This window comes from Alligator sinensis, unplaced genomic scaffold (assembly GCF_000455745.1).
Source record: "Alligator sinensis unplaced genomic scaffold, ASM45574v1 scaffold71_1, whole genome shotgun sequence".
In the NCBI taxonomy this organism is placed as follows: Eukaryota; Metazoa; Chordata; order Crocodylia; family Alligatoridae; genus Alligator; species Alligator sinensis.
This window is the reverse complement of record NW_005841834.1, coordinates 2,159,075-2,171,675: the sequence shown is the minus strand read 5'-3', so window position 1 is coordinate 2,171,675 and position 12,601 is coordinate 2,159,075. Positions and strand designations below refer to the sequence as shown.

The window sequence follows — 12,601 nt, the reverse complement described above, 5'->3', positions numbered from 1 at the left end:
AAATTAAAAAAAAAATTCAGCATTAAACCACATTTGAATGCCACGACCTTAATTACTTTGTCTAAAACAAAAATAATTATGTTTTATGCCTAAATATATAGATATATACATATGCTGTAGGACTGTGTAAGAAAGGAAGAAATGTACTGCATATACAGATAATACAGTATACATAGCATTAGTTGCAACAATTCCAGAATAAATTTAAACTAATGTTAGGTGAACTAAAGAAATTTGGGATTGGGATGCTATATATTACAGATTAACAGAAACATATATTTAGAAACATTTTACCCCATCCATGGAGTTAACTATGGAGGGAGGGAGATGTTTAATAATTTATGAATACACAGTTTCATATAAGTAAGTAACAGCCTTCCAATGCTTTACTAGTAATTTTGCCCATATTTTAGCTATATTTTTAATAAAATCTCCTCATGCTAATGAATATTGTGCCAATTGATCTTGACAGAGATTTAGTCTAAATATAAAAGGGGAAGTATCACACACACTACATATGCTTTTAAATGCTTGATCAACACATATATTGGTTCCAAAATGTTTCTAGTTTTCTAACAGTAATCCCTGGGAAATGACCATTGTAAAGAAGTTTTAATATAAAACAGTAAAACACGTTTCCTATATTCATTATTACAACTGATACCGGAAATCCACTGAAAGAGAAAAATGATCCATACTTTATTTGCATTTTATAACTATTTCAGATTTCTAGGGTTTTTTTCTGGGAGGAATTATTAACAAACATACCATGTGTTACTTTTTAAAATTAAAAATCTTACAAATAGAGCGCTTTCATAAAGAAAGGGGTTGGGTTTTTTAAAATTTTAAACATATTATGCATTTGAATGTATTTCAGACACTCCTTGAATTGGTTTGTGCTTCTAAACTTCTAATATAGGGTTCTCTCTTCAAACTGAATAAACCAAAAGATCAAAAAAACCAATAACTCCAACTGTAGTATATGCAATCTTATCTAAAGGAATGTGCATACTTGCTTAACATAAACTATTACCACATTGCACTATATGTAGAATACCTGTATTGTATACAAAATCCTCAAAAGACTTTGTACAATTTCACTCTCGCCTCTCCAAGCATTTCAAAAGAATTTTAAATTTGGCTTTATAGTATTTTCTTATTTCCTTTTTAAATGATGGCAATTGTATTGCTAACACTCATTTTAAAAGGGCACATATTATTGGGAAATACACGTGCTTATTCTAAAGCCAGAATGATTTTGCGGGGAAAAGTCCTTTATATATTTATCCTAGAACCTTGATTACGCCCTAATGCACTTTTGCATGCTAGAGTTTGCAACATAAGTATTCATTTAAATTTTTTCATGCTATTGGTATATTTCAGTAGCTTTCCTTTAAAAAACAGAAAGCATTAAGATGCTTACATAGGAGGTTAGAATGAATACAGAGGACAAATGTAGTCTACCTCATATGGTGCTGTTTTCTCACAAGAAATATTAAAACAAGCCTCTATACAGTCTTTATTTCTGTAAACTGTGTTACCCTCAGGTGTGGACTTGAGAATATGCACCAATTTTCCCTTCAGTAACATTTCTGCTGTGTAATAAATTGCAATCCTGTTTTAGCCCCACATGGATTTACAACTGGCAGGCTTTCTTTCTGACAATTTGGGGTCACAGTGGATATAGGTGAGCAATAATTTCTGGGGTGATGAGGATATTGATAGAATTTAGCAGCCTAAGTTCCTGGGCAAATATTTGTATAACACACACTTCTTGATTGGGCTTTTAGTTAATGAGACTTTCAGATTATATTGTTTACCTTTTTTATGGATTGTATTGAACCAGTTCAATATTGTATTTGAACCATTCCAAATATTAATTCCATTCATTCTTGTATCTATATTGTTAAATGTTTAAAGATAAAAAACCTATTATTCTTCCCTGAAATAGTTTTACAAATCTAACTCATCTAAGCAAAGCAGAAATTTACAGTTGTTGAAGGCTATGTTCAAAAACGACGTCGCATGTATCTAGTGTATCACAATTATATGAGATGAGTGACAAGATTCGAGTCTGTCTTTTGTTTCCAGGAGCCTTGTTTATGTCCAGAGTAGGTGAAGCCATTTTACAGGACCTTGCACCTGTAGCATACAGCCTAAGAGTAATGTGTGCTCCAGACAATGGGCCTGATCTAACTGGTGTTGAAGTCAATGGCTTCCACTGATTTCAGTGGGAATTGTTTGATCAAGTAGCGAATTCCAGAATTGGACTCACTGCATTTGCTTTACATGTAAAAAACTGTATGGAAATGGCAAAACTAAACGTAAGTCTGCCCATGGACAAATTAAATGCTTCTGCAGCACCTGGATGAAATGAATCGGTTTCATTTCTTCCTCTGACCCCTCACAAGGCATATATTCTGCATTGTCAAAAACAATCAGAACACCTAAGGCCTGGAGCATCCTCCCCAAAAGGAGATGCTTTACTCAAAACCTAGAAGAGGCCCAGAACATCAGTGGCACCGATGCCTTTTAAAACAGCTTGTATTCAGGAGCTGCTCCCCACTCTTCCATGCACTTGCAGAAATCAAGGTACGGTGTCAGACAAGGTACAAATTACCCATCCAGGGCCAAGCAAGGACCACGCACATATAAGCACATGCTACAGCTACCAGCATTTGAGTGAGGTTGTCCAGCCATCTAGACCTCACTCCCCACAACCAGGCTCTGCTGTGGGCAGAAAAACCCAGGTAGGCAAGTGAAGGATGCTAGCTGTCTTGTTTCTCCTTTGCACTCTCTTCTCTTGCTAGGAGAAGGGACATTGCTGCGGTGATGGGGGTGGGGGGGGGGAAGGCTAAAGAGAATGAATAACAGCAAAGCCTGCATCAGGCAACTCGGATCTGGGTCTGGATTGTGTTGCTGTTTGGTGTTGAGACCTCGCACCTGCTTGGGAAATATTCGAGCCCCAGACCCTTCTGCCCATTTTGGACACTGTCCCTCAGCAGCCTGGACCAGCCCCTGGGGAGGATGGGGCTTGCTGCGTCCTGGAGGAGGGGGGAGCAAGGTGGGCCCCGGGCAGCTGCACTTTCTTCCTCCAGTACCTGCGCGCAGCGGCCGCCGCCGCCCGTCCCCGCCTCCTGCGCGCCTTGCTGCTGTCAGGCTCGCCAGTGATTTGCTAGGCTTGCCGGGGTTGCCATAGTGTTGACTTCTTGGCTCTTACAAAACTGCCCAATGGCTGCAGGATTGGGATTAAAGCGGGAAGAAGCAGCAGCCGCCTCATCCTCGGCAGCGGGAGGGGGAGGATCAGCAGGAGTGCCGGCCCCGCGCGCACAGCCCGCGGTCTGGGCAGGGGGCGCAGGGGAGCGGGAGGGCACGGGGCTCCGCGCATCAGGGGCAGGAGGAGCGGGGCGACCCCGCAAACCCAGCAGAGCTGGGACGGGGAGCGTGTCTCGGCCATCTGCCGGATTTCACACTGCACGCACTAAAGAGGTGATTAACAAGGCGGGGCAAGGCAACTGGGACGCGATAAGGGAGACCTAGGTAATGACACATCATCCCAGCCATAAATTTGAAACCGAGTTACTTCACAGCGCAGGAGGAGCTGCACACTCGGCTCGTGTGTGCGGGGGGCATAGAGGAGCTGGGGCTGAGGGACAGGGCGAGAAACTTGCCAAGGAAAGAAATCTTTCTCTGGTAAGTGAGGAGGAGCAGGGGGCAGGTCTGATGCAGAACCCCCAAAGGAAATAGTAACATAGGAAATAAAAGGACACCCCCCCCCACACACACACACAGACACACACCCATCCACACACATACACACACACACGCTGCTGTTACACATGAGAAGGTAAATGGAGATTACCAGGGAACAACGGGAAAAGGACTGTGAACATCCCAGACTAAAAGCACCACAAGTTTAGGCAGTGTTTCAAATCCCCACAGTGAAGAAAGTGCCTTCTTGTTTGGGGGCACTCGTCTTCTCTGGCGCCTGTGCGAGAGGGGAAGGGAGATGGCTCAGTCTTAATATCCCCAGTCCAAACTGAGATGGAGAGAAAAGCAGCTAGGAAGAGGGGCTGGAGAGAAAAAAAAGGAGGGCGCAGAAACCTGGTAGAGGATGAGGAGGGTCGGAGAAGGGGAAAGGATCCAAGTGTAGGTGGGGAAACTAAGGGGACCCACTGCATAGACAGAAGGAAGCAGTCACAGCAGGGAGGGGGAGAGAGAGTAAAAGTGAGGCAGAACAAGGAAGAGAGATAAAGGAAAGAAAATAAAAGATTGGAGAAGGCGAGTGGTTGGATGCAGGGGGGACGATGAGACAGGGGATGAAGGAAAGAGCGGTAAAGTGGAAGGAGAGAGAGAGTGAAGGAGGGTCAGAGGGAGGGAAGTGGGGAGAGAAGGAAGGAGACAGAGGGAGGAGATAGGGAATGAAGTCCTCTAGGCTGGAGAAGGTGCAGCAGTGAGCAAGAGAGCGCTCACTCTGAGGGTTAGGTTAGATTTCCAGAGCTCTTAGAGCTCATCGACCAGCCCGCTGGAGTCACTATTCAACCCGAGTCCCAAACACACGCCTCACTAACTACTTTACAGCCACTTTCATTGATTTTCTTTATCAAATAAACATAATACCCGTTACAGCAACACTTCCTCTTCACGCAGCCAGAATGCCACAAGCTCTGATTGCTGCATTTCTCCGGATTGCAGTTTCCCCTTCTCAATATATTGTTTTCTTTCACTTAAAATGGTCAAAATATATACTATTGCTCGCGGATTTTTTCTGTAATCTGGGAAGAGCGCTATAGACTAGGTAAATCACTTGGATGGTAAGCTCAAGGTGACTCCCCTCCCCCCCCCCCCCAAAAAAAAACAGCTGGGCGTGCAAACACAAATTAATTCCCCCGATTTGCAGTAGTGGCTGGTCCATTTACATATTTAGTTTTCCTAATCAGTGGTATCACACTTTAAAGGACACGTTTGCAGGGGACGCTGTCGCTTGAATAATAGAGAAAAAAATTAAAGCAACTTTAGCACTTGCATCTAAGCTGTCAGTCCATCCGTGCAGTTCAGTTTTAAAACTCGACGTCATTTTAACGCCCCCCCCCCCCCAAAAAAAAAGTAGCCCCCTTCAAAAGCTGTTTTTGAACCAGGTTCTTCCATATATGTCAAAGGGCTGTTGAATTATTCATTATTATAATTACTATCATCATTGTCATTATCCCTTTCCATGTGGAAATAATTTTATTATCGTAATTTGATATCTGAAGAATTTCCTGAGAGTCGTTTGATAATCATTTTTTTCTAGTGAAAAGAAAAGTTTTGTTTATAAATGAGAGAGAAATATTTTAAATGCTTTTATGTTTGCTATAGATTTCCGTTTATCTAATCGATCGGAATGCCAATAAATCGATTAAAGGTTTAGTGTTTTACAAACAACCATTTTGTGCTTTTTGATTTTACGTTCGGAATGATTTTAATAAAGCTAATGCTTTCTCTGAGCGGTTGTTCCCCAAAAACCTAATATTCCATCATTTTTATTATTTACAATTGCAATTGAAAGTGTTCCTAATGAGAAAAATAAACACAAATAAAAGAAGGAACTAATCTGTTTAAATTACTTTGTGCCTGTGGTCAACATATTTAGGCAAAGCCCTTAAAATCTTGGTGAATTATATGCGATCATACAGTGATTGCGGAATATTAAATTAAACTTAGATAAATCCGCATTGAAGGAGGCAGCACCCAATCCTGAATTTATTTCCCATTTTCTATAACAGCATCACTGCGCTCCTCTCTTTGCAATGACAATGTGCCAAATCTAGGCATTTTGAAAACATTTTCCATATGCTTTAACTGGAGACTGATAGACAAAGAAGAAAAGGAGATGGTCTTTTTTCTCTTGAGGTATATTTCCTTTAACTTCTTCTCCAAGCTTTTCTGATCTTCATCATTTTTAAGCAAAAGTTTGAAAATCATTAGAGGGTTTTTTTTTCCTTTTCCATTTTTTTCCCTATCGCGTAATCAATTCCTGAAGTGTGGAGTTTCAGTTACGCTTTAATGCAGGACTATAGAACTATCATTTCTATACCTTGGCGGACAACGTTTTGGGGAGAGAGCATTGATTCATTTAGTTTTCGCTTGCTGCTTTTTGTAATTAAAGATGGTTTTAATTATACTTTTTGTAAGTCAGATCAGATGTGCTGCTTGCTTGCTGGAAGGATTTTTTTTCTTTTGACGGTGCTTTTAATTTATGTGTAGTTTTTACGGATAACACAGAGGTGGTGGCTTTTATATAGTTGTAAAATCCACACGTTTTCTTTGAAAACTTGGCTCCTTGGGCGAAAATAACTTTTCCTGGTTGCTTTAGAATCGCTGTTTGTCGCAGAGGTAGTTTAGCATATTGTCTACACAACAAAGATTCCTGTTTTATTGGCAGTGAGGATTGTTGGATTTAGGTATAAATATTTCATAACTTTCTTGTCTCTACAATAAGATCGGTAGTTTTATTGGCTTTTTCTTTCTTTTTCTTTTTCTTTTTTTTTCTTTTCTACCAGGATCGTTGTATTTTGGAGGTCCCTGTTTCCCCTTTCCGGATAGAATGCAACATTTTTCCCCCTTGGATATATCACTGCTGGAAATATGCTCTTGGGCTTTCTTGAGGGGGCTGGGGGGTGCCGGTAAGCGGTCGTTTTCCTTGATTTGCATAAGAGCTAGTGAAGTGTCTGTGAAGTTGGTGAATTGCTATTGTTTGGGGCTAGTCCTGACTGTTTTTGTTTATAAACACTGGGGTGGTTGCCGGGAGGGGAGGGAGGTCAGAGCACTGTCAAAGCGCTGACCTCTGAAAGCCCAGAGGGCGCCTGGCTCCTTCACCCTCTCCTTTCTCTCTCTCCCTCTCTCCCTTTTCCTTTCCCTTCCCATCCAAGGCCAGGAGCTCAGGTTCAGGGCATTTAATCCCCGCGATCTGCCCAAGAAAGGAGCTGAAAAAGGGCTGTTCAGGCTCCGGAGGAAACGCCGGCACAGACTAAAACCTGGAAGGCTTTTATTTATAGTAAGGTCCGGGTGTGAGCCTTTGTGCAGCTCCAGCCAAAATAACAGCCACCACCACCACCAAAGCCAACCGGGCACTGCACTCTTTAGCACACCAAAATCTTGTGGGGGATGCCTGTCCTGTCTGGATATGATTTTTCCCGAGACGCACTTTCCATAGGAGGCTGCTAGGATTTAGGGAGAGGGAGGTGGGGAGCATTTGGAGGCAATCTATGCTTGTTGTTTTATTTCTTTTTTTCCGGGCAGAACTGTAACTTTCCAGTAATCCGATTAGACTTTTCTATTTTTCTTTCCTTCTCCCGCCGTGTACTGGAATGCCTTGGGTTTGGGGGTTTGGAAATGAACCTGAGATGTATGTACATGATACCTGCGAAAAACCGAATTAATAATAAGCCACGAGCTTTTTTTTTTTTTTTTTTTTGCTTCGGTGTCAGCTTCATCTCCACCAAAATGGTACAAGAGATCGCTATCAGGTTTAAGTCTGTTTTGAAAAGAAGTTGCTGAGTTAAACAAAAATGTTAGTTAACACACTGCCTTTGTCAAATAGCCCCCGGGAGGAGAAGAGACAACAAAAAAGGGAGAGGAGGTGGGGGCTGGGGATCTGAAAGTGTCTAGCTCAGATAAAGGGTCTCTAACACTGAAATCTTGTAATACCTCGTTTCAAACTGAGCTCATCTATAGACTTAAGGAACGCAGTCAAAAGACACGGATTCTCTTTCCCCTTGGGCTGGGGGCTGAGGTCTGGGCTGGGGAGGAGGGACATTTATTAGGGAATTATGTCGGTTTATTAAAAAGCGGAGCGGCTGTGGCTGTAATTATGTAGATCCTCCTGCCCTGCGTGTCCGCAGCCCGTATTTGGAGAGTGAAGAGACTCGCCTGGCCAGGAGACCCGGTGTAAAAGTGCATGTGGTGGGGGCCGGATTTCTTTGTTGCAGCCAGAAGGGTCAGCGCCGGTCCCTGGCCCCCGCCAGCCCTGCTCTCCCAGCCTCAGAAGTTTCCGTGGGAGCTGAGGCTGGAGCGGGGGCAGGACAGGTTTGGGATCGGGTGCTTTTTTTTTTTTTTCCTTTCCCTGTTTGAAATATAACGTCACTCTCAGAGCTTTTGTGGTTTCAACAGGAGGCTTTAAAAATCCCAAAATGTGTAACGGTGCCCGGAGGAGAAGTTGGAGGGGAGGGGGGGTCCTCAGAGACCAGAGGAGAGGAGCTGAGAGGTTAGGCAGGAGTCTTTGGGGGCGATCAGCTGAGTGAGTGCGAGAGGGAGGAGAGAGGGGAGTGAGGAAGCCTGGCAGCCCGGGCCGAGCCGCTGGGGAGCCCGCTGGAAGCAGCGGCCAGCCCCCGGGTCCTCCTCGCTGCTGCTCGTCTGCCTCCCCCAGCCAGCGCCGCGCTCCCCTCTTATCACATCCCACAAACCTGCTGCCACTGCCTCTCGGAATTAACCTTCTTCGATTTTTCCTAGCTACGTGGCGATCCCCGGGTTTCTTCTAAACTGTTAACATCCCGTAGTGCCTTTTTTTCCCCGATAGCTACTATTTTTAGGGAGAGGGAGAGGGGGGAGAGAGAGAGAGGAGACATAAAACGTTAGGAAGGACAGTAAACAGTGGTAGAAGAAAGCCTGGAAACGTGGACTCTCCTCTCGCAATTCCTGCCGCGCCCCGGGCCCCCCCCCCCCCCCCCCCCAAACACACACCGCTTTGTTCCTTTAGCTGTAATTCAAGAACACTAGAAAAACCTCTATCCCCCTGTAAGAAGAGATAAAGGAAAAATCTGCAACAACAGAAAAGAATGACTTGACTGATCTGACGTTTGGTGTTTTGACATTAATGACATTAATGATATTGATGTTTCACCAGGAAAAAAAAAGCACTAGGAATAAAGGAGAAGGGGGGGAGCAGGCTTTAAAACTAAATTATCTTCGTTTCCTTATTCTTCTCTGACATTAAGTATACGTGTGTCTTCACTTGAATGTGAAATAGATGTATTGTTCTCAGGTGTTTCTTCATCAGAGTGTATTTAATTGTCTCCAGTCTTAGGAATGTTTTACCGTCCTTCAGACATGCACTTGAATGGACAATGCATCTTTCTAGCTCAGTCCCGTTCCGTCTGCAGTTGAAGCCTGAAAGCCCTCTTTCCATCACCCTACCCCCCATCTGTTACTAGAAATGGGTTTCAGAGATTTCATTTTCATTCTTTGTTTGCATCTTTCCTCTCGCCCCCCTCCATAAACAACGATGCAGAATGTCGCTGGTTTCCCTCACACATTCACTGAAGCCTTGTTCTCTGTCATCTACATACATATACATACGCTTACATACATGGCTTCCTTCCTCCCCACCAATTGATGAGTTGATGTAATGCTTAGGTGAGGTTTGCAAGGGAATAGAGTTACTCTCGAGAACCCGAAAGTGCCCCTGACTTCATTAAGTCCAAGTCTCGAAGCTTTCCCTGAAGTTTAAAGTGGGGTTTCTGTGGGTTTGAGCAGTTTCCTTCCCTCCCCATTACACTGACAGATTCCGCGGTTTGGGATAACTGTACTTCCAGGCTGGGGAGGTGGGTTTTTTGTTATTGTTGTTTTTTTACGACGACAAATTTCTCCCCCAAATGATCAGGACCTTCACTGTGACCTTAAACATCTGCTTTTAGCAACTTGCTTCTCTGACACTGGCCTGTGCCTGCTCTGTCAGGGCAGTCCTAATTCATCATCAGGTGGGGATTTTCCTATTAGTGTTAGTTCCAGGATTTGCAAAATGCTCCCCTAGAATGCAAGGTTTAGAGGCCAGAGAGATGCATATTTATATCTTTGGGGGTGGGTTTCATGGGGGGAAGGATTGTGATAAACCTTTCTGTTGGTATTTGGTGCTTAAGGCCTAAGACAAGGTTTTGACGTGTATCCCAGGAAACACAAACTTCAAAGGCATGTCAGCTCTAAGGTTATGGTTCACCTGCGAAGGGTCCTTGGCATTGTAAATATCCCTTGTATTTAACTCTTACTTAGTGATCTTTGCTGGTGCACCCATTTCTGGAATAGCATTATTAAAAATCCGCACGTGTTCCTGCGGTGTGTTTGGATGCTCTTTGAATAGTCATGTTTTTATCTTCAGTGGGGGGCTTTTACAGTAGGACTGTGTCTAGTTTTAGTTAATTATCTTTTAATGAAAGTGTCATTCGTATTCACATTTGCAGTATTAGGTGGAGATAATTAGATTTTCAAATTAAGAGCCAGCTCCTTAAATCCCATACAGGAAAATATTTGTGGTAGATCCCCACTTATCATGACATCTGGACGTTTCCCCCTATTTTTCATCATGGTACTTTTTTGCCAAGAAAGGAGGATGGGTGATAAAATAATGTAGATAAAATATTAATCAAATATCAATCTTTGTCGAGAAGGTGGGAGATGGCGGGTGTATGTACATAATACACCCGGAATATGCAAAGATATTCTTTCCCTAGGCTGGTACTTGCTTCATTTTGTTAACGCTCTTGACTCTTGATATTTTATAGTTCTTTTGCCTCTCTTGCTTTTTTTTTTTTTACTTTTGCTGATTTCTTCCACCAATTACACCCTAGATACCAGATCCTGAGTGTTTGCTTGATAGGTGTCTGCGTGGATGCACACGTGTGTGTATACCTACACATACATATACATACATATATATACATGCATATATACATATACACACATACATATATAAAATGTATATATATATGTATATGTTTGTATGTACATATATACACAGACATATACATATACATGTGTGTACTTATATAATATAAACATATACACACATTACATTATATATATAATGTAGTGTATATGTGCATGTGTATGTAAATAAATCCCCCTCTGTCTCTCAATAAGCAGATATTTCCGATCACAGATACACTATCTTTCCCCTTACGGGGACATTCCACATTCATTATCCCATATTTCTCCCTAAATCTCTATCAAAAGAAGAGCGAAGAAAAAAAAAAGGGGGGGGGGAGAGAGAGAGAGAGAGAAAAACAAAACCTCTGTGGTGGAATAATTAATTTGCACCCATTTCTTTTAAAATCCCGAGCAGTTAAAAGAGCAAGTCTTCTTCTCCCCCCCACTTTCTGTTTTTTAATTTTCCCCAGCCATCTACTTTGTGTGTCTGCGTGTGTGTGTCTGTGTTACTAATGAAGTTTGCAGACTTGTGTTTGTATCCGTGAGCTCCTTTCCTGCTGCCCCTTCTTCTCTGGGCTGGTTGTGCGGTTCCCGCAGCCCCTGCGAGCCCCCAGCAGCAGCGGCAGCTTCAGCTTCTCTAAGTCCGGGGCTGCGCGTCATTTGCAGTCTGGAGAATGTTGATCACCTCACTAATTACACCTCGCTCTCTCTCTCCTCTCCTCTCCCTCGCTCTCTCTCTCTCATTCCCAGAGTGCATATCGGGAATAGACACACAAAGACATGCGCACTCAACTTAATCAGCCATTTTTTTAAACAGGGCTAAAACGATAATAATTAGCAGAATAAAGACATATCGGATTTTCATTTCCTTTCCTCCTTTTCCCAACCCCTTCACAACCAAACAGCGAGACCGCGGTCGGCACATGCTTTAACAACTCCCGGACCCCAAAGGACCGCTCCATGCCCCCCACTTCTTGCTCAATCATTTTGATTTTCACCCAATAAAGTTGGAGGATTATTTTTTTTTGATGACTATTTTTTTTTTTAATGAACCTTCTCTCGTTTACTTGGATGTGATCAGCTGTTAAGTAAATAAAGCAAAACACAAACAAAAAAAAGAGAGGCGAAGATCCAGTAGGAACTGCGAGGGGAAATGGAAAGTAAGTTTTTTCTTTAACTTTTATTGAGTAGTTTGTGTTAAATTTAGGTCGAGTATCGATTATCTTTCCAGGCTGATCTTGCACAATCTTTGATATTTCGCTCTCGCTCGCTCGCTCCCTCTCTCTCTCTCTCTCTCCCTCTCTCTCTCTCTGCCTCTTTCTCTCTCTCTCACATACACACACACACTCACACTCCCATCCCCAGATCCCATGTATCTCTCCCTCTCTCTCTCCCCCCTTTTTTTTCTGCCTCTTTCCCCATTTTTTAGGTACAGTATTTGCTCTCATTTGGGGGAGGAGGGCCAGCCTTTTCTCTCTCGCTCGCTCGTGATGATGATGATGATGATTTTTGCCTTGCTTGCTTTAATTCTGGGGGGTTTCGTTTTTCTTGCTCGGGCTGGAACTTTTGGCTGAAGTGGCGGACCCCGCGCGCTGGGCGGCCGAGGCTTTGGAGGAGGAGGAGGAGGAGGAGGAGGATTTATTTATTTTGCGTTTTTAAGGGGGTGGGGGGGCTTGTCAGTTTAGGCAAGATGTTACGGCTGTCAGAAGTCCTCGCCTGCAGGTCCCCTGCTAGTCCGCTCCCCTCGCTCGCAGCCTGATGCCTCCCCCCACGCCCGCCCCAAAAAAAGTCTGAGGTACATTTTTGGGGCGCAAATCCCTCCTCGCCCCCCTGCCCTCTCCGCACTTGGGCTGTGGAGGGGGCGCCCAGTGTGTGCGTCTTCCCCTCAGGTAGGTCCCCCCCGCAGCCCGGCGGCGGCGGC

At 43.6% G+C, this 12,601-nt stretch overlaps 1 protein-coding gene across 1 annotated transcript in view; it reads left to right on the top strand.

Annotated features, from left to right (window-relative positions):
* Positions 1 to 11,455: 11,455 nt before the first annotated feature.
* The window catches only part of ZFHX4 (zinc finger homeobox 4), a 181,547-nt gene continuing 180,401 nt past the window's right edge, over positions 11,456 to 12,601 (top strand). Inside the window, exon 1 of the mRNA XM_025200079.1 lies at positions 11,456 to 11,840. The gene's annotated coding sequence lies outside the window, so the exon portion shown is untranslated. The remainder of the gene's footprint in view (positions 11,841 to 12,601) is intronic.